Here is a 20,496-nt window from a genome sequence, read left to right on the forward strand (position 1 = left end):
AATATATCATACATTAAGAGCACACTTTCATTAAATTGCGGCTTTCCTATCAGGGAGAGTGTTGTATTGAACATGAACTCATACCTCTTAACTGTATGGATTTTCAAAGAATGTCTGTATTTTTGCCTCATCTTCCAATTTGTGTCTTTTGCTTAGGAAATAAAAGTAGTCATCCAAGGTAATGCAGTTCCAGGGAGTGTGAATGAGACAGCAGCCTAGGGTTAATGGGTCAGTAGTGGACTGACTATGTGGGACTGTAACATATAAAGTTGTATTGTTTTTTTTTCAGACAAACAAAAAAAGCACCTGGTACTATTTTTTCATTGGTGGGTTCTAAGCAGTGGTAGATTGGACAACAGTAAGCATAGCTTTGGCGGATCATCAATGCTGGCAAATCAAGTTGGCACAATGTCATGTTTTAAATGTTGGGGATTTTAGTGTGTATATGTATGCTTATGTGTTGGGAGTGCTGCAACAGTAGATGATTATTAAAGACAGAGACTTACGGACTGTGGAGAATATGTTGCTTTATTTCAAAACCTAATACTTGGGTACGCATGCCAGAAGTAGATTTTTTAAGACATAGCTTCTTGCCATTTACAGTGGATGGATATTTACATTTAATGGACACTGTATTAGCGTGGGCCTGTTGGGTTCTGAAGGATGCCAAGTCTGCCACTGCCAATGTCTTGTAAAGTGACCTGGAAATGGATATTGGGATGTTACTGAAAAAATATAGTAAGTGGGCTTAAAAATATAGTTTAATTAAACAAAGTGTACCTTCAATTTACAGGCTATAATTTAATTTATTTCAGGTAGTCCAGATACTGGTAGATTGTATACCATTAGACTTAATTAGGGAGAGCTGTCATTCTGGGAAACAAGCAGCCCTAGTTTCAGTGAAAGCTCTGTGGTTGCTTGCAGGTAGGAAGTTGCAGGATGTTGATGCAATGTGTTTTATTTATTATTTTTAATGCATTTGTCATTTCAAAGCATGGTTTTCTTTGATGCAAAAGAAGGCAGGACTGAATGAGCCATATAATGTTTAACTGACAATAATGGGATAGAAGGAGTAGAAGTGATGTATAATGTTTGCAGCTACAGTTGTTTCAATGGTGTCTGTAATGCATAACTATTTTTGGGCCTGTGTCCCAGTTTTATTTTTCGCTTTGTCCAGATTTCTTGATCTAAGGTTGAGAGGTATGGTTCCATACTAAATCCGAAGTTGTATTAACCTTGGAAGACTTTTCGGCATAATTATGAAAAACAGAGCCTTTTTAATATCTCTGCCTATTTCCAATATAAACTGCCATGTAACCTTGCAAATAACCTTCTTATTAAGCTACTTTACTTAATAAGAAGGTTGACTGTGGTGGTGGTGCGGTAGCGTTGTCGCCTCACAGTAAGACGCTGTCCAGTTCGATTCTCAACTAGAATGTCTTCTGTGTGGAGACATGCGTGAATGGGTGTACCCTCGTTGAAGGTTGTGCGTCAGGGCTGGCAGCTCAGCACGTAAAAATCTACTGACAATCATTAGCAGACCGGAGTTCCGCTGTGGCGACCCCTAACCGGGAAAAAGCCGAAAGACACAACAACAACATTAAGCTACTTTACTTCTTTTGGAATTGACAGGTATGATTCATCTGTTCGGACATAAGCATAGAGTGCTAATGTGACTTTGATTTCTTGCAGCAGTCTGTGGTTTACACAATCACAATAACTTTTCTGTGTTTCTGGGAGTGTAATCAATTTAACAGTTTTAAAGATGTTTTCCATAAATAAATAAATATATAATAAATAAATAATCCTCTCTACACTTTGAGCTATTGACAAAGTCTGGGAATTTGTTTTTTTCAAAAGCGAAGGTCAGCATTACAGCTCAGTAAACTGTCAGTCTGTGAGTAACTTCTGCACAAATTAAAATGTCTGAATGTCAAATGGCTTTAGATTGGAGGGAAGTTTATTTTTATTTATTTTATTTTATTTTACATTTGTTTACCGGGGAAGTCTGACTGGACACAGGTCCATTTTCAGCGGAGGCCTGGGGAGAAAAGCTCCAAAAATAACACAAAACAATATAATACAATACATGAGAGACAGCAAATTATGGATGTAGTACTCATACAATATGGCAGAGATTACATCTCGTAATAACAAGAATCATTGAGGTACAGAATAAACTTAAAAACATTTTTTTTTACAGTTATAATTACAGCAAGGCAAATATCAATGAGTTAAGTTTTTTAGGAGAAAGCTGTTTGTACATAGCTGAAGCTCTGAAACAATCTTTTGGAATGGATTAACCTGGGGATTAACACAAGTTATATGTTTACACCAGTATGTAGCATTATAGTTTATGGTTTTCTTATTGATTTACTTTTTGCTGAGCAGTTGTTTGTTGATTTATTGATGGTCCTTTTGGTGGTGGGAAATTACATGGATGAATCCATCTCTATTATGATTTTTTTTTCAGCTATTTTGACTTTCAGACAATTTCATTCAGTGAGTGGGTGTCATGATTACTCAGGTTGCCTATTTTACAAGTAGGGGCTTTTTTTTTTGTGTGTGTGTGTGTGTGTGTGTGTGTGTGTGTGTGTGTGTGTGTGTGTGTGTGTGTGTGTGTGTGTGTGTAAGACTGAGATTTAATATGTATATTGAATATAATTTTTCAAATGGAATTCTTAGTTAAACATGCCCCTCTTCTTGGGCAACTAGACTTGAGTAACCAATATTAGATCTTAGCCATCCTGCTGGGAAAGGTTAGTATGTGGATTTTCCATCTGGTTTGATGAAGGCTATACTACTTACCCAAGGACTACATTTATGGCTATCCATCCAGCCATCGTGTTGCTGAACTACATTGTTTGATAATGAGAGGAGCTTTTTACAGAAGTTGAAGGTTTTTGTGTCAAGAACCTGTCCATAAAAAGTGGCTTGTTTATGTTGCAGTGAAGGCTGTGGTCTTTGTAGTGAGCATTTTAAGTATAACCAGTATTTCTGAGGTAGAGGAAGTCTCTTAAGGTAGATCTTTCTTAGCCTGGAAAGCAAGCTAATGATGAAATTTATAGGGGCCAGTGAGAGACAGAGGAAAGCAAGAAGCTTTATAGTCTGTTTGGATAACTAAGTGAACTTAGTCCTTTGACCTTTTTTGTCAGAAATGGTTGTAGTCTTTCTTTTGGCAGGGTGTTTTGCTGAGGCACATGCCAAAAGGGGCATTGCACTCAATAATGGCTCTTGTAAAGGAAGAATACAGGGATGTTATGACCTCCTTGTACCTAGATGAGATATCCTTACTAATGAAGTGGGCCATGTAAAAAGCTTTCCTTACAACGGAGACAACGTGGTGGTCAAAAGTCAGGTTTCTATCAACCTGGGTGCTCAAGTACCATACGACTTATTGCGTGTTTACAACATTGTTATTAATGTGATAATTTGTGGGGACATCATTCTCCTCAAAGGGGATGATGATGCATGTTTTGGCATTTAGCTTGAGGCCATATTTCTGGCACCAGTTATTTGTTTGGGTGAGACCCTCTTGTAGCTTATTCAGAATTGTTTTATTAAGTCAGTGATGTGAATTCTTTACTTTATTGCAAATTTGTTGGGTTATTTTTGTGGATTATAGTATTGTAGGACTGCTGATGTTGACATTTTATGTAGTTGGACTGCTGGAATGGTTTTCCCAGTGAGAAATGCTAGTGCTGTAGTGAATATCTGTTTATTTGTAAAAAGAAAAAAAAAAAATATATATATATATATATATATATATATATATATATATATATTAACTAAGATGTTAGAGTTAACTGTTAGATTAGAGAATTTACTATTAGAATGAGAATTAGAATTTTAAGGCAAATATTAGGCATTTACTACATTTATTCATTGTTCAAATGCACCTACAGTACAGCCAGGAGGTCGACTGTGGTCTTCTGGAGCAACGAAAGAGTTAACTATATGATATATTTTATATGCGGCCCTAAGACCATTTTTGTTCACTCAATGCGGCCCCAGGAAGCCAAAAGGTTGGACACCCCTGGTCTAGCTGCTTAAATGTAGAAACTGTATCAAGATGATTATGCCATTAAGCTGAGGAAGAAAAGGAAATGGAAGCAGACGGATAGGTTGGATAAAGAAGGGTCGGAGGGCAGGGCAAGTAAATAAACAAAATCCAGAGAGACAGAGCAATAATCTTGAAAGGTTGATGACACAATGGATAGATACAGGTGTCAGAAGACTGTGATATGGGGTATGAGTCAAAAGTTAAAAGGGTAAATTGAGTGTAAATGGGCATAAAACTAGACAGACACATTTGACAGGAAGGGATGTAGGGTCATGTTAACTAAAGCCTGAAGTTTAGATGAGATTATGAGGACCTCCATAAGGTAACAACAAGAAGGGAAAACAGGAATAGCAAATATGAGAGAGACCCTAACAAATGATGGAAAAGATCACATTGTGGTTATCCCAAGGTATCGGCTGTTTGGGAAGGTGAAAGTAGGTAGGGGTATCCGTCTTCATTAGGCAGAACATAAAATCAAGGAGAGAGAACAGAGCAGGGGAAAAGGAGCTCCAGTGGGTATAAAAAGTCATCAGTGAGGCAGTCTGAGCTGGTGATTATAACATATCAACCATTGTATGCCGAAAGACGTTGAGCAGGTATAGGAACATGGAGGCTCTGAGGATGAAGTGAATGAAGATATATCAAGGGAGATTCAGCCAGCTAGTACAGAAAGGTACATGGAATGGTAACTGGACACGACCTTAGTAACAATATCAAGTTCTGAAACCTTGAATTAAAGGTGGTAAATAAACAAATCAAGCTGTGGAGTACAATGAAGCCACATAAATACTGGATATAGTATGTAAGGGAGCATTTACAGACAAGCAAATAGATGTGAAATGGGGTCTGGGGGAAAAAGACAGAGAGGAAAAAAAAGGCTAATGTGATTAATCAGGAGGTCAAAGATATAGTCCGTGTAATGTCCATGCAGTGAAAGGAAACTACATGAATTCTATCAGCATTATGAAAAAATATAGAAAAAATTGTAAAAACTCAATTAACTGAATATATCCAACAACACTATCTCCTTTCCAGAAACCAACATGACTTCAGGGCAAGATATGAAGTACAATGACAACCCTTTGGACCCTTCCTAATGATATACTACTAAATACAGACAAAGCCAGACTCTGAAAGAATACCCCTAACCTCCTTTACAGACACAGAAACTGATCCTTTACAGAAACAGGCGTCAGCTCAGACAGAATCCCATGGTTTAAGGATTTCCTATCAAATGGATACATCAAAGTCATAACAGGCTCCTCTAATCTAAAAAAAGCTGCCCTACTCACTGGGATCCATCCTTGCCCACCTCCTAGTCTCCATCTGCCCCATTCATCTTCTCCTACCTACGACTGATCATATATAAGGATGGCGTGGTCATCTGCAGGCATAGTCCCAGTCTTGCAGACATTTCCCAGAGATTGCCCCTTCTCTGGAACAGGCTCCCCATCCATGTGAAGCAGAGTTCCTCCCTAAACCAATTAAAGTACAACTCAGACAAGTGGACGGGGAACACGAAATTCATCCCTGGTTTGGCACCTCTATCTCTAACGAACATAGGCAACCTGTAAATGGCTCATCCCCCAGGCCCTAGCTTGTAAAGGTTTCATCTTCCAAGCCCCTGTTTACACTTATCAAGGGTATCAGAACTCGTCAGAAATTTGGGATGCATGGCTAGGTAAACAAGGCCCCTGTAGTCAGCCTAGAAGCACCTATGAATGCATGAACCTAAGCAGCCACACTTCCTTGCAGGCCTTCACTCCCTTTACAAATGGTTTATAAGTCACAAATTTATATTCAACCCCTCCAAAACTAAAACCATGTTGTTTGATAATTAACAAAAAAACTGTTGCATTCCTTAAATAACATCCACATCACAGACTTAAACAACACTAAGATATATACCTCTTCTTCCTTCAAATACCTTGGCATTTGGATAGACCAAACACTTAATCCTCAACTCCAATCAAGAAAACAAGAAACCAAACTCAGTCCTCTTCTGGGCCAACAAAATCTCTCCCTATCTCGGTATTTATTTATTTATTTTATTTTTTACATTTGTTGACCGGGCTAGTCTAACTGGATACATGTCCATTTTCAGTACAGGCCCGGGGAGAAAAGCTCCAAGCATTAGCAGTGACAAAGACTACAATATACAGTAATAGTCAAAATAAATTACAGGACATTGTTACATTGAGGTTGAGATCATTTATACAGAGTCCTAAGTAGGTTAAAACTAAGATCAAATACAGAGAGCAATCATTTGAGAGAGAGCAATCAAAAAAAGAAAAAAAATAATGAATTGTAAACATTTCTTTCTTTTTAACAGGTATGTGACATAGAACAGTGGAGTATAGAAGTGTAAGGAGAGCAAAAAGGGGAAAGAGATAACAAGTCAGGCTATATCAGTCCGGGTTAGAGCAGGGCAAAGCCAGGGAGTTTTAACATATTCTTTAAGATGCTTTTTAAAGACATGAGTGGAAGCAAGAGATGATAGTTCACTAGGAAGCTGGTTCCAGCTTTTTCCTACTGTGTTGGCAAAAAGTGAGTCCCCATGTTTGTTGTTAGATTTAATAGTGGAGACTAGAATCTTGTTAGCTGAGCATAGAGTTGCAAGATTTTTGTAGGGGGTAATCAGATTAGTAAGGATTGGGGTATTATTAGGGTGATAAAGGATCTTTTGCGTGATAACAAGTTGTTGACAAAGTAGTAGGTTCTGCAGTTCTAGCCATCCCAGTTGTTTGAGGTTGTGACAATGGTGAGTTCTGAAAGGGGTGCCAGTGGCAAATCTGGCTATGTTATTATAACTGGTAGAAAGTTTGGTGAGGTTGTTTCTAGATAGTTTGGTAAATATCACAGAAGCATAGAACAGGGTAGAGATCAGGTGAGTTTGGGCAATAGTGATTCTGGCTGAAGGGGTAAGGAAGGGTTTGATTCTGTAAAGGGTGCCTAGTTTTCCAGCATGAATGGCTAAAGGAAAGGTAATCCTCCTAACCCCAACTAGGATATGGCCTTCCTGCAGCCTCCAAAAGGAACTCAGACACACTGTGAATCAGTTTCACCAAAATCTGCCATCCAGTACTAACCTAACCCATAAAGAACATCACTGAATCACTCTGTCCAACAGTAGCTGGTTCCTCATAAAACAGAGAGCTGAGCTCTTACTTGGTGCTCAGTTCTGCAAATGACTATGTCTTGCAACCTACTCACCTTTATCATCAAAAGTAATTGGAAAAACACTCTCTAACCTTAAAAATCACTCTCAAACTGCATCCAGTCTCTTAATCTCCAGCAATCAATTTACAATGCACCAAATGCGCCTTCTCCACTCTTGCCCCCACACTTTGGTAATCTCTCCTCACCCTTCTAGAAATCACCTCATAACCAAACTTTCAATATCATTTACAGACTGTTACATCAGTGAAACCATATGCATCTGCCTCAAAAAAGGTCATATCACATGACTTCTTCTCATCCTCTATACTCTCTCACCCATTACCTACTTGACAGTGTCATTTATCAAGATAAAGATAATATACTGCTGGGGTAATTCATTCTTTATCTTCTATGCATGGTGCACATAACTGTAACATTGTTTAATGCTTTTTATATTATGTAACTTCTTATATGTCCTGTGGAGTACTTCCCCTGGGCTGTGTCTGAAAACATCAGTTTTTTTTTTATCAGTGCACACTATCCTGATAAACAAACATAAATAACATTAAAAAGCAAAATAAGATAGATGTTTAAGAGGAAGGTAAGAAAAGGGCAATAAAAGGAGGTAAGAAATGCAAAGGCAAATCTAAGAAAGATCTAGCAAAAAGAATAACAATACTGCAAAGGGGGATTATTTATATCTTCTTCTTCTTCTTTTGGCCTAACCCGGTTAGGGGTCGCCACAGCGGATCACCTGTCCGCTCATGATTGGCAGTGGGGTTTTACAGTGTTGAGTTGCCAGCCCGGCGCCCAACCTTCCACAGAAGGCACACACACACACACACTCACACCTAGGGCCAATTTAGAGTGTCCAATCCACCTACTGCATGTCTTTGGGATGTGGGAGGAAACCGGAGCACCTATAGGAAACCCACGCGACCACAGGGAGGACATGCAGACTCCACACAGAATGCACCCCAGCTGAGAATCGAACCGGAGAACTTCTTGCTGTGAGGCGGCAACGCTAACCGCTGCACCACCGTGGCCGCCCAAAGGGGGATTATTTATATAAAGTAGAAAAAATAAATAAAGAAGGACTTGGCAGAGCTACAGAGGTTGGTCAAAGAGGGCAGTGAGTATAGTGAAGACGTTAAAAAATAGAAATTCTCAATAAGATCTTCACTTCCCTCTCCACAGTAGAGAAGGAATGATGAAAGGCAGTTTAGGATGGAGAAGGCAGAAAGAGAGAGGACATTGGAAAGGTGGTCACATACCGAAGAAAGTTGTAGAAAGGAAATTCAAAGAATCAAGTCAAGATCATGCATACTGTCTTGACAATGTACCCTCCAGGATGTAAAGAACCTGGTGGATGTGCTTCCCCTGATAGAACTCTCCAACCAGTCACTCAGAGTACTGAGGCACCAACGGATTGTAGGGACACCAGGGTGTCACTCTGTAAGAAGGGAACCAGATTGGACTCAGAAATCTACAGTCCTGTTAAATCTAATCTCTGCAACAAGGGAAGGTATGGAGAAATTCTTGGAGAAAGGCTGATTAGTTTCCTGGAGAACAACAGAAAAGAAGAACAGTGCCTAACAAGTTTGTGGAAAACAAGTTGTATTAGTCCAAATGGATTTACTTTTATGAAAGTTAGACTGGAACTTAAAAGAGAAAATCTGGTGAATCTTATGTACCTTGTCTTCATCAAGTATCTTTGACTCTGTTTCTGTAGGAGACTGATGGGAAAGTGAAGCAGCACTGGCTGGGATTCATAAGGAAAAGGTGCAACAATGCATCTTACATTGACCAGTCCTGCACATTCCCAAAAGACGTGCATTTTACTAAGTGAGGACACACATCACTATGATCCAATCAAATGAGCTCTTTTGCAATGCTTAGTTGAGCGTCCAACAAGCCTGAGCTACAAAGTAACAGATTCCTCCCCTCCTACACAGACTGATGCACACACACACAAGGGTATACACAAACACTTATTTACACATACCCATACATATACGGACAGCTATTAAATTGTACATACCTGAGGTGGTCAGAGCCTGTTACATGTACATTGACATCATGCATACACCCAGTACCTACATAGTCTGTAATCTCCTATTTCATACCAGTCAAAGATCACACAAGGCACAAATCATCCACAGTACACGCACAGACATATACACTCAGAAAAACACACACATGCACTTTCAGTCTTCATTTATACACTGTAAATCACAGACCCAATAAACACACAGACAAACAGCCTCACTCTCCCTACACCCTACCATGACTGGCAATCTGCACGGAGTAAAGCTGCCACATTTCCACCCTCCCACTAAAATAAATAAGTACATACTGTTACATTATTGCATGCACTTACACATTTTATGAACTGTTCTTTAGGGTAACTTGCATTACACAGAGTGTATGATTTCTACTCTATGGAAGTTTCCAAGTAAGTAGCACACAGTGCTGATCACTGGTGTCACTAACACAGGTCCTGAACACAGCAACCACATTTACACGTGGCACCTATAGTTAGGATGCCTAACATTACAGAGCTACCCTATAACACATTTATACACAGCTCCTCAAGCTGTTCTGCCTAGGAGCACACAGCTACACTATAACCACATCTGTATGTGGAAAAGCTGCCTATAACCACATTTACATGTGGCACCTGTTGTTCTGATACCTAACAGCACAGAGCTACACTATTATGAAACCTTTGGACTATGAATTGTAGCAGGGGTTCCCAGTACCCAAGTTACTCTGCATGGCTTTGTGTACTAGTCAACTTAGCTAGTAATCTCAGCCTTGAAACTTGGTGCAGAGGATTAAGACACTGAGCTGCATTTCTTGTAGTACAAGGTTTGACTCCCTCAGACATCATTTGCCTACTGTGTAACAGTGAGTAAGACAATTAACCAGACAGTGCTTGGGGGGAACTGGGAATCTGGGCTAGGCTCATTAGTAGTCTCCTGGACTACAAGCCTAGTAACTACCTATGAACATATGAACAGAAGTTAGCTAGATGGATGGAAAGGTGTCTGGTGGCAGTAGACAGTGGTAGTTAACAATGCCTCTCAAAAGAAGAAGAAACTGTTAGTGGGCTAGGTGCCATCTCAAAAAAGAGAGAAGTTGTTAGTGGAGTAACACAGGTGGTCAGTCTAAGGAAGAGTTATCTTTGACATCACAAGTACAGTGTGAAGAAGCCTGACCTACTTCTGGAACACACTAATGTATAAGGAATAGTTGGGGGCAAGCTTTCAAAGAGTCCTGACTATCAGAATGGACTGAGAAATGTTATCTAAGATTTAATGCAGGGAAGTGGTCTTTAATAATCCCAAACTGAACATCACACTGCAAGAACTGACCCCACAATCCAACAGTCATGGAAAAAAGACGTGTGTCTGGTAGTAACAGCAGAAATGAAGCAGCAGGCACAAACTGAGAAAGCTGTAGCTACAGCCTATAAATGCTGAGCTTTATCATTAAAGGGATATCCCTGAGGGGCATAGTGGTTAAAAATGCTCAGTGCACAGGGCTCATACTGGGATAAATATATCAAACTAGTAAAAAAGTTGCACAGGTAGGCCACAAGGGTAATAAAGGGAATAGAAGTTAAATGGTACAAGTACAGGTCAGGGATTGAAATTCATTCTCACCTGAGATACATGAGGAGGAGGAAAGACGATGTGTTCTGACACACCAGGAGAGAGAACTACCCCCAGACATGGCTTCTAGAAGATCTCATACCTCCTTGAAATGTTAGGAGTCTTAGATTGTACTCAAGTGGCAATAAAGATCCCACTCAGTGTCCATGGACAGCATTACATCAATGAGAAGGGCTATGATTCCATTCACTACCAGCTAATATGTGATGCAGGGAGGTAACTATACAGTGTGTCTAGACAGTACCTTGGCAGTGCTCATGATTCCCACTTATGGCATACAAGTCGTCTGTATCACCACTTCCTGAACCGAAAAATCTTACAAAGCAGGTAAGTGCAGGCACACTGGTACTTACATACTTACATAGCCATGTACGTAACATTTGAGCAACACTAATCTCCTCAAGTTCTCCCTTCCCATGTGTTACAGGCAACAAAGGTTACCCCTTTGGGCCCTAGGTAATGGCAACCATATGGAACCCACAAGGTATGGCTGAACAGCATGGTTGAGCATGTGTTCAGTGTGATGTCACAGTTCTACTAGTTGGACATGTCTGGGGGCACTGCAGTATGCACCCATTACAACATTTCGAATACTTACCACATGCTGCATGTTGCATAGCATGATTCAGTCACAGCAGGGTGGCATCAGCATTCCTCAGACCCTCCAGCTGTGCAGCAGCAGGACTTGCAGTGACCATATTAGCTTCCAACAGCAGAAGCACCAGCCACACCACATTCCTCCTGTTGGTATCATGCACAGTATACAACTGGACAGGTGAAACAGTAACATCTACTCCATCTCTGTGGACTCTGACATGTACACAGTGGCAGTTTCCTGTCACACAGTACAAAATGACATGCAGGGTTATCGAATGGCTGTGCTGTGCAGTACAACATCAAGTCTAACTTTGCATCAGAGCGCTCTATTTATACCACACAGATAGCACAGTGGCGTGGGTCACAGTCATCATTATCATCATTTGCTGAGGTGCCTGAGGAGACAAACACATGCCAGTCTACATATCCAGGGGGTGGAGGCCCATTGGCCACTATAGGTAGAAATCGGGGTAACTGGGAGGGGCAGTATATGTATCAAATATGACTTCTTCAGTGGTGGGAGTGCCAGTATGGGATGATGCAATGGGGGGGGGGAACTGCAATGAACGGCTGCAGGAGATGCACTGTGCATGGAGATGATGATGAATGGGCCTAGTGCAGGGAAAGCTGTTCAGGCCCAGTTGCTTCTCTTAACATAGGCATAGCAGAAGTGGATTAGTGATATGATATGGTGCATGCATATAAAACTACCCCACCTGAGTGGACTCATGTTGTGGCTGACAGTGCAGTCAACTTGGGGATGGGAATATCTTAACCACAGCAAGTGCCAGCTGTATATCTTGCAATGGTTATCCTATGCAAACTGTACAGGTATTCACACACCTTCAGCCATCACCAAAACTGTGGTGCAAGGTACCAGTAGCAGCACTGGCTAACATTCTAAAGAAGATGGCCATTACAAAGTGCACAAGACCAATAATATTATTATTGCCTACATGCCACCACATTCCAAAAGCCAAACACAACACTAGCCGTTACCATTTGCACACATATAGCAATGGACTGAGCATGCATTATAGCTTGCACATCTGTCAGCTGAGGCCAAGAGTTGTAAGCTTCTCAGTGACTGGCTAAAACTGTGATTAATACCATGTTACAACATTAGACCACATTACAGTATTTACTGGAATGTTAGAAGCAGTACAGTCCTCTTCCCCTGCTGTACTGCCACTAGCCGTGTCTGTGACATCTGAGTAAGTGAATACCCCTAAAATGAGTAGTCAGAAAGACACACTGGGTAATTTCATGGGTGTTTATGGAGAAGACTACATTATTATCCTAGCTAGTGGGTGTATTCCCACCGAGGATTGAGACAGTTTCTGGGTCTGTGACTCAATAAGTATGTTGTCATTGTCACACCCTAGCAACAGACTGACCTCAAACTGCTGTTGTTGCCCAGTCTCTACAGGTATGATGCTCCCTGTGGATATAAACACATAACATGCCATATGATTACGTTTGGTCCACATGCCCCAAGCTCCATGATGTCCATCATACAGTCATCTACAGTACCATAGACAAAATACATACTTTTTATGGAGGTAGTTTCTCAGGACTGAATGACTTATGTATCTCTAAGAGATAGTGGATGTGGTTAATAGATGTGATTTTGCACTGGTACTCAGACATTGTTCCTTGGTGATTTGATATGTTTCTCGATAATTTCCATGACAGATATGAGGCACCTGGTAATCGCAGATTCAGTGTTGATACTGCCCGATGTAGTACCTGCCCATCAGCATCACCGTGCAGAAATGCCAGACATTTTCTTTCTCTGTGAGAGATGTCCTTAACTGAGAATCACCCCCTGTTGCAGTATGCTTGACTGTACCATGTCTTTACATAGTTTTGACATTGATGTATGGTATGATTCCTGACCCCCTGAATTGACATGTACCACAGATTTCTACACAAGGTCATGTAGCGGCTGGTGCACACCCCCTCTCCCAAAAAAGGTGCCATATGTGTGTCCTGCAGCGCTAAAGTTGTACAACCTCTATAATCATTGCCCTTTGCAGGATGGTCATGCATCTAGGAGATATCTAGTCATAGACTGGAAAGCTTTGTGGTCAGAGACAGCTACATCAGAATGTAAGCAGGTTGACAAATATACACAGTCCTGAGTATGCTAGAATGGGTACACTGTGTGTGTGTGTGTGTGTGTGTGTGTGTGTGTGTGTGTGTGTGTGTGTGTGTGTGTGTGTGTGTGTGTGTGTGTGTGTGTGCGTGTGTGTGTGTGTGTGTGTGTGTGTGTGTGTGTGTGTGTGTGTGTGTGTGTGTGTGTGTGTGTGTGTGTGTGTGTATCTCATATGTCCTACACATTGCTTAGGGCTACACAGATTTGGAGGGTGGGGTTGTTCTATGTCAATGGGCTGCCTTACTGCCACCTCTTGCTAGGTATTTATGTGCACTGGTGCAGTAGGTGTTACAAAGGCTAGCGTTGCCTGAATATTGGGAGGAGGGGCTGTTGTGTCAGTAAGTTGTCATCCCCCGCTACGTGAGCTCTTTGCATTTTTTTTATCTGATTAAGTTCTTTGCAATTTTTGGATCTAATGAAGTCCTTTTACGATTTTTTGAATGAAAGCTCTCAATTGCATTTAGCTTTCAACATGTTTTATTTATTTATTTATTTATTGTTTCTTGGTTTATTGTACTCTGAATATGCAGCTTTGCTTGGATTTTATCATTACAACTGTTCACATACAGGCAGCATTCCAGAGGGTGATAAGTACTTTGTGACACTGCACATACATCCCGTACCACGGCACTGTAAACTTCATTCTTGTGGAATGTGTACTAAATCTGTGCTGCTTCTGTTTTGGCAGAATTTGATTTAAGCTGCTGAATTAGACCTGCTGATTGTTTCTCTTTGACGTGGCTTTTGGCATCCAAAATGGTGGTGCTTCTGTAAACATCATTAGTAAGACCTCGTTTAACTCACTCAAGCCTATAGCTCCTTTTTGTCTACTTCCAGTTAACACCCATAGCTCTTTAGGACATCCAAATCTTTTTGGGGTCTGACTTCTTTAACTAAGTGACTTACCAGTTAATAATAGTCCATCCCTGGTAACTATCATATTGATAACACACCCCTTAGAGTTGACCCAGTAGTCAAGGACTTAGGGACAAACAGATAGTAATCTAGCCTTTGATCATCATGTGTCTACAGTGGTGAGGAAATCATTCTATGTTGCACAACTTATAAACAAGGGTATGCCATCTAAGTCCAAGGAAGTCATTGTTCCACTGTATTCAGCATTCATCAGAACTATCCTTGAGTACAATACCCCCTTTGATATGTACCTAACCAGGCATATCCAACAACTGGAATGTCCACAGAGGTTCCTCACTAAAAGAATACAGGCCATAAGTAATATTACTATGCAGACTGCCTCAAGGCCCTATCCCTGTAGTCTGTCTCCCACAGGCTTTTGAGGGGAGATCTATGCCTGACATACAGGGCATTGTCAGACCCCACTCTGATGGACCTCCTGTATATCTACAAAACAAACAGTACCAGAATTATCCATTCTAAAGAGTTAAACCTTGTCTGTGATATATTGTTTTATTTTTAAAAAAAGTAAGTAGGTTTGCTAAAAAAGAGTTACAGCTTCTTCAGAACAAACAAAGTGAATATTAGCGCCAAATATTTAAGAGGAAATCAGAGGTGTGGTAATGACATTTGCTGATTGTGAATTTAAAGTGAAATAGCACACTAGAGGAAGTGATGTCATTGCCACACCTCTGATTTCCTCTTAAATATTTGGTGCTAATATTCACTTTGTTTGTTTGTTCTGAAGGACTTGGAGTTTTGGTGCTATTTCTGACTGCCTCGCCCCCTGCTTTTGTTTTTGGTTGTTTTGCTTCACTTCAACAGTTTCTCTTGTCTGTGATATAAATAGGACTGCTGGAGAGATAGGTATGTATCCCAGAGACTACCCCATCTATGAAACAGGCTCCCCATCCATGTGAAGCAGAGTTCCTTCCTAATCCAATTCAAGTGCAACTTGGACAATTAGATGGCAGACCAGAAATTCATCCCTGGTTTGGCACCTATGTGTCTGATGCAGACAGGTAACCTGTAAATGGTTCATCTCCCAGACCCATGCTTAGACTTATCAAGGGTTTCAGAACTTGTCAGAGATTTGGGGTGCATGGCTAGGCTTAAAAAGGCCCTTGTGGTCATTAGCCTAGTAAAGACCTATGAACCTATAAGGAATAATTAACAGAATGACAGTAGGATTATCTCCAGGATGTCCTGCAGTGGAGAAATAAATTAATCACTGTTTACCACTTATTATTTATGTTTTCATATTTATGTTCATATTTTCATAAGTGAAAGGCCCGCATGCTAATGGGGGTATGGTGGGAAATACCAGGGTGAGAAACTGATAAATTAATTTTCAGTGTCCATTTATATCTCCCTGTACTGGAGATATTGCTGGTTATTTTCAGTAATTATGATAATAAGCAATATTTCCATATGTACCTAATACTTCAAAAACAAATGACTTCTAAACTACTGCATAGCATCAGGTGAAACTTTAGATGCAACTGAAGAAAACTGTCATTGACATTTGCACTGTAAGTTGCACATCTTGAGAGATATTTGCTGATATTCTTAATTGTATAATTAGTAATATAAATATGTTTTCATATTTCTGTAAATATCTAAACAAACTTGCATTCAGAGAGGAATTTCTTACTCCCATGTGAAAGCATATCCCTGGTTAACAGAAGTATTCCAACAATATATGTCTAAGTTGTACAGTTTCCAAGATATGACAACTTGTGAAAATTTAGCAAAAATTATAATTCTGGGTTTGTGTGCATTATTAGCATATTATAGTATTTCCGGAAAAACTATGAATGCACTATTACCAATACTTCTTAGTGATGATCTTCTTCTTTTGGCATTTCCCGGTTAGGGGTCTCCACAACGGATCACCTGTTTCCATTTCTTCCTGTCCTCTGCATCTTGCTCTGTCACACCAACCACCTGCATGTCCTCTCTAACCAGATCCATAAACCTTACGCCTTCCTCTTTTCCTCTTACCTGGCAGCTTCATCCTTAGCATCCTTTTCCCAATATAACCAGCATCCTTCCTCAGCACATGTCCAAACCAATGCAATCTCGCCTCTTTGGCTTTGTCTCCAAACTTTCCAACCTGGGCTGACCCTTTAATATACTTATTCCTAATCCTGTCTACCCTCGTCACACCCAGTGCAAATCTTAACATCTTTAATTCTGCCACATCCAGCTCTGACTCCTGTCTTTTTGTCAATGCCAATGTCTCCAACCCATATAACATAGCTGGTCTCACTACCCTTTTGTAGACCTTCCCTTTCACTCTTGCTGGTACTCATCTGTCACAAATCACTCCTGACACCCTTCTCCACCCTGCCTGTACTCTCTTCTTCACCTCTCTTCCACACTCACCATTACTCTGAACTGTTACTCCCAAGTATTTAAACCATCACCAACTCTACTCCCTGCATCCTCACCATTCCTCTATCCTCCCTTTCATTCACAACACATATATTCTGTCTGACCTTCATTCCTCTCCTCTCTAGAGCATATCTCCACCTCTCCAGGGTCTCCTCAACCTGTTCCCTACTCTCACTACATATCACAGTGTCATCTGCAAACATCATAGTCCACGGGGACTCCTGTCTGATCTCATCTGTCAACCTGTCTATCACCAGTGCAAATAAGAAAAGGCTCAGAGCTGATCCTTGATGTAATCCCACCTCCACCTTAAATGCATCTGTCACTCCCACTGCAGATCTCACTACTGTCACACTACCCTTGTACATATCCTGTACCACTCTTACATACTTCTCTGCCACTCCCGACTTCCTCATACAATATCACAACTCCTCTCTAGGCACCCTGTCATATGCTTTCTCTAAGTCCAAAAAGACACAATGCAACTCCTTCTGACCTTCTCTGTATTTCTCCATCAACACTCTCAGAGCAAACATCGCATCTGTAGTGCTCTTTCCTGGCATGAAACCATACTGCTGATCACTAATCATCACCTCCCTTCTTAACCTAGCTTCCAATACTCTTTCCCATTATTTCATGCTGTGACTGATCAGTTTAATCCATCTGTAGTTACTACAGCTCTGCACATCACCCTTATTCTTAAAAGTCGGAACCAAAACACTTTTTTTCCACTCCTCAGGCATCCTCTCACTTTCCAAGGTTTCATTAAACAATCTGGTTAAAAATTCCACTGCCATTTCTCCTAAACACCTCCAAGCTTCCACAGGTATGTCATCTGGACCAACAGCCTTTCCATTCTTCAGCCTCTTCATAGCTATCCGTACTTCCGCCTTGCTAATCCATTGCACTTCCTGATTCACTATCCCCACATCATCCAACCTTCTCTCTCTCTCATTCTCTTCATTCATCAGCCCCTCAAAGTACTCTTTCCATCTGTTCAACACATTCTCCTCGCTATTGAGTATGTTTCTCTCATTATCCTTTATCACCCTTACCTGCTGCACATCTTTCCTAGCTCGGTCCCTCTGTCTAGCCAATTGGCACAGGTCCTTTTCTCCCTCCTTAGTGTCCAACCTTTCATGCAACTCTCTATATGCCTTATCCTTAGCCTTTGCCACCTCTCTGTACCATGCATCTCATCTCCTTATACTCCTGTCTACTTTCTTCATCTCTCTGACAATCCCACTTCTTTTTCACCAACCTCTTTCTCCATATACTCTCCTGTACTTCCTCATTCCACCACCAAGTCTCCTTGTCCTCCTTCCTCTGTCCAGATGTCACACCAAGCACCTTTCTAGCAGTCTTCCTTACTAGCTCTGCTGTAGTTACCCAGCTATTCGGTAAGACTTCACTGCCACGCCGTGCCTGTCTTAACTCTTCCCTGAGCTACACCTAACAATCACCCTTTTTCAATTTCCACCATTTGATCCTTGGTGCTGCCCTCACACTCCTCCTCCTCTTCTTGATCACCAATGTCATTCTACAGACCACCATTCTATGCTGCCTAACTGCACTTTCCCCCGTCACCACCTTACAGTCTCCAATCTCCTTCAAACTGGCCCTCCTGCATAGGATATAATCCACCTGTGTGCATCTCCCTCCACTCTTGTATGTCACCCTGTGCTTCTCCCTCTTGTTAAAATACGTATTCACCACAGCTATGTCCATCCTTTTTGCAAAATCCACTACCATCTGACCTTCTGCATTCCTTTCCTTAACACCAAACCTTCCCAATTTTTCCTCATCCCCTCTGTTCCCTTCACCAACATGTCCATTGAAATCTGCTCTGATCACCACTCTCTCACCCTTGGGTACAGTCATCACCACTTCATCCAGCTCACTCCCAAAATTTTTCTTTCTCATCCATCACACACCAACTTGCGGAGCATATGCACTAACAACATTCATCATTACACCCTCAATTTCCAGCTTCATAAACATCACTCTATCCGACACTCTTTTCACCTCCAAAACACTCTTGGTATACCGTTCCTTCAGGATAACCCCTTTCCCATTTCACCTCCCATCCACACCATGATAAAACAATTTGAACCCGCATCCAATACACCTGGCCTTACTCCCCTTCCACCTGGTCTCTTGTACACACAATATACCAACCTTCCTTCTGTCCATCATATCAGCTAGCTCTCTCCCTGTACCAGTCATGCTGCCAACATTCAAAGTTTCTACCCTCACTACCACACTCCTAACCTTCCTCCTCTCTTCCTGCATTCGGCCATGCCTTCCCCCTCTTCATCTCCTTCTCCTCTTTCTTAGTGATAACATTGCTATTTGTTTTACTAGCTTTTATTTTTCACAAATTATTTACATTTGTTTATCTTATGCTTTTTAAGGTTATTTTTCAAAAAATACTCTGGCATGCAAGATGTATTTAGACTGCTAGAGGTGGGACATTCCACGTCACATAGGTGTTAATGAGTTAAAGCTTATTTATGCTAATGAAACTGAAACCCATCCTTCAGTATGAATTGCTGTGTTTTGCATGTCTGCATTAGTGACACAAGGCATAGATAGATTCAGCTTGAAGCCACAGGTAAGCCATGCATGCCGACTCTTTCATGGAAGCTGTGTATGTGTATTGTACATGTCTGAGATGCTGGGGCATGCTACCCATGATTCATAGTGCTGTGAAGGGTGTGATTCTTATATTGCCTTTGGTATTGCATTCATAGAGATGCCTGCTGATGCTAGTGCTCCATGGGCAGCACCAACCTGATGTCCACTACAGGAGATGGCCATAGAAGCTGTTTGATTCAGGAAAGTCAATGCTCAGTGTGATATGGCATCTCTGCTGCCCAGAACAGATAGCATCGAGGATCTCCACTATTGTCACCTTCAATATCAATGATAAAGTATTTCCATCCACTCTTTATATGTCATCTGACTGATCCCAAATTTTCTCAGGTTGATTATTAAGGGTGATTGTCTGCTGTTGTCTTGTGTCTCTTAATGATGATGTGCTGGGTTTAGGGTATGACCCTGGAACATGGCAGCACCTTTCATGCTTCTGCATCATAGCTCATAGCTGTGTTTGTTGTACATTTGACTTCTTCCCAGTAACTCTTTGCTTTGTTGCTGTCTCTGTTCATTTGTTAGTAACTGTAGTAGTATACACTGCTGTCCTGAATAATGGGAATTTGTGTGCATCTTTCTGCTTTGCACATGACCATGCTGCTATAGTAATCTGCTGATGGGCTGTGGGAATCATTTCAGGTATCTGCCTTTTGCATGTTTGTGGGACTATATGTTTGCACTACAGTTTGCGTTTCCCTGCTCTCATTTATGTTATAGGATCGCTTGCCTTTCAGCAGAGGTACAGCATGTGGAGAATGCTGCCCACAGCTATTTTTCAGAAATGTGAGATAAAAGGATAAGCAAATAGGTATCTAGGGAAGAAATCTAAGAAATGTTTATCTTCATTTCTTTTTCACTCATTTCAGAAGGGAAGA

At 41.0% G+C, this 20,496-nt stretch overlaps 1 protein-coding gene across 1 annotated transcript in view; it reads left to right on the plus strand.

Moving 5' to 3' along the window:
• The window catches only part of LOC122810848 (embryonic protein UVS.2-like), a 237,680-nt gene that overhangs the window by 20,410 nt on the left and 196,774 nt on the right, over positions 1 to 20,496 (plus strand). The gene's annotated exons all lie outside the window — the stretch shown is intronic.

The sequence above is a fragment of the Protopterus annectens genome, chromosome 9.part0, assembly GCF_019279795.1.
Source record: "Protopterus annectens isolate FY-2018-M chromosome 9.part0, PAN1.0, whole genome shotgun sequence".
Classification (NCBI taxonomy): Eukaryota; Metazoa; Chordata; order Ceratodontiformes; family Protopteridae; genus Protopterus; species Protopterus annectens.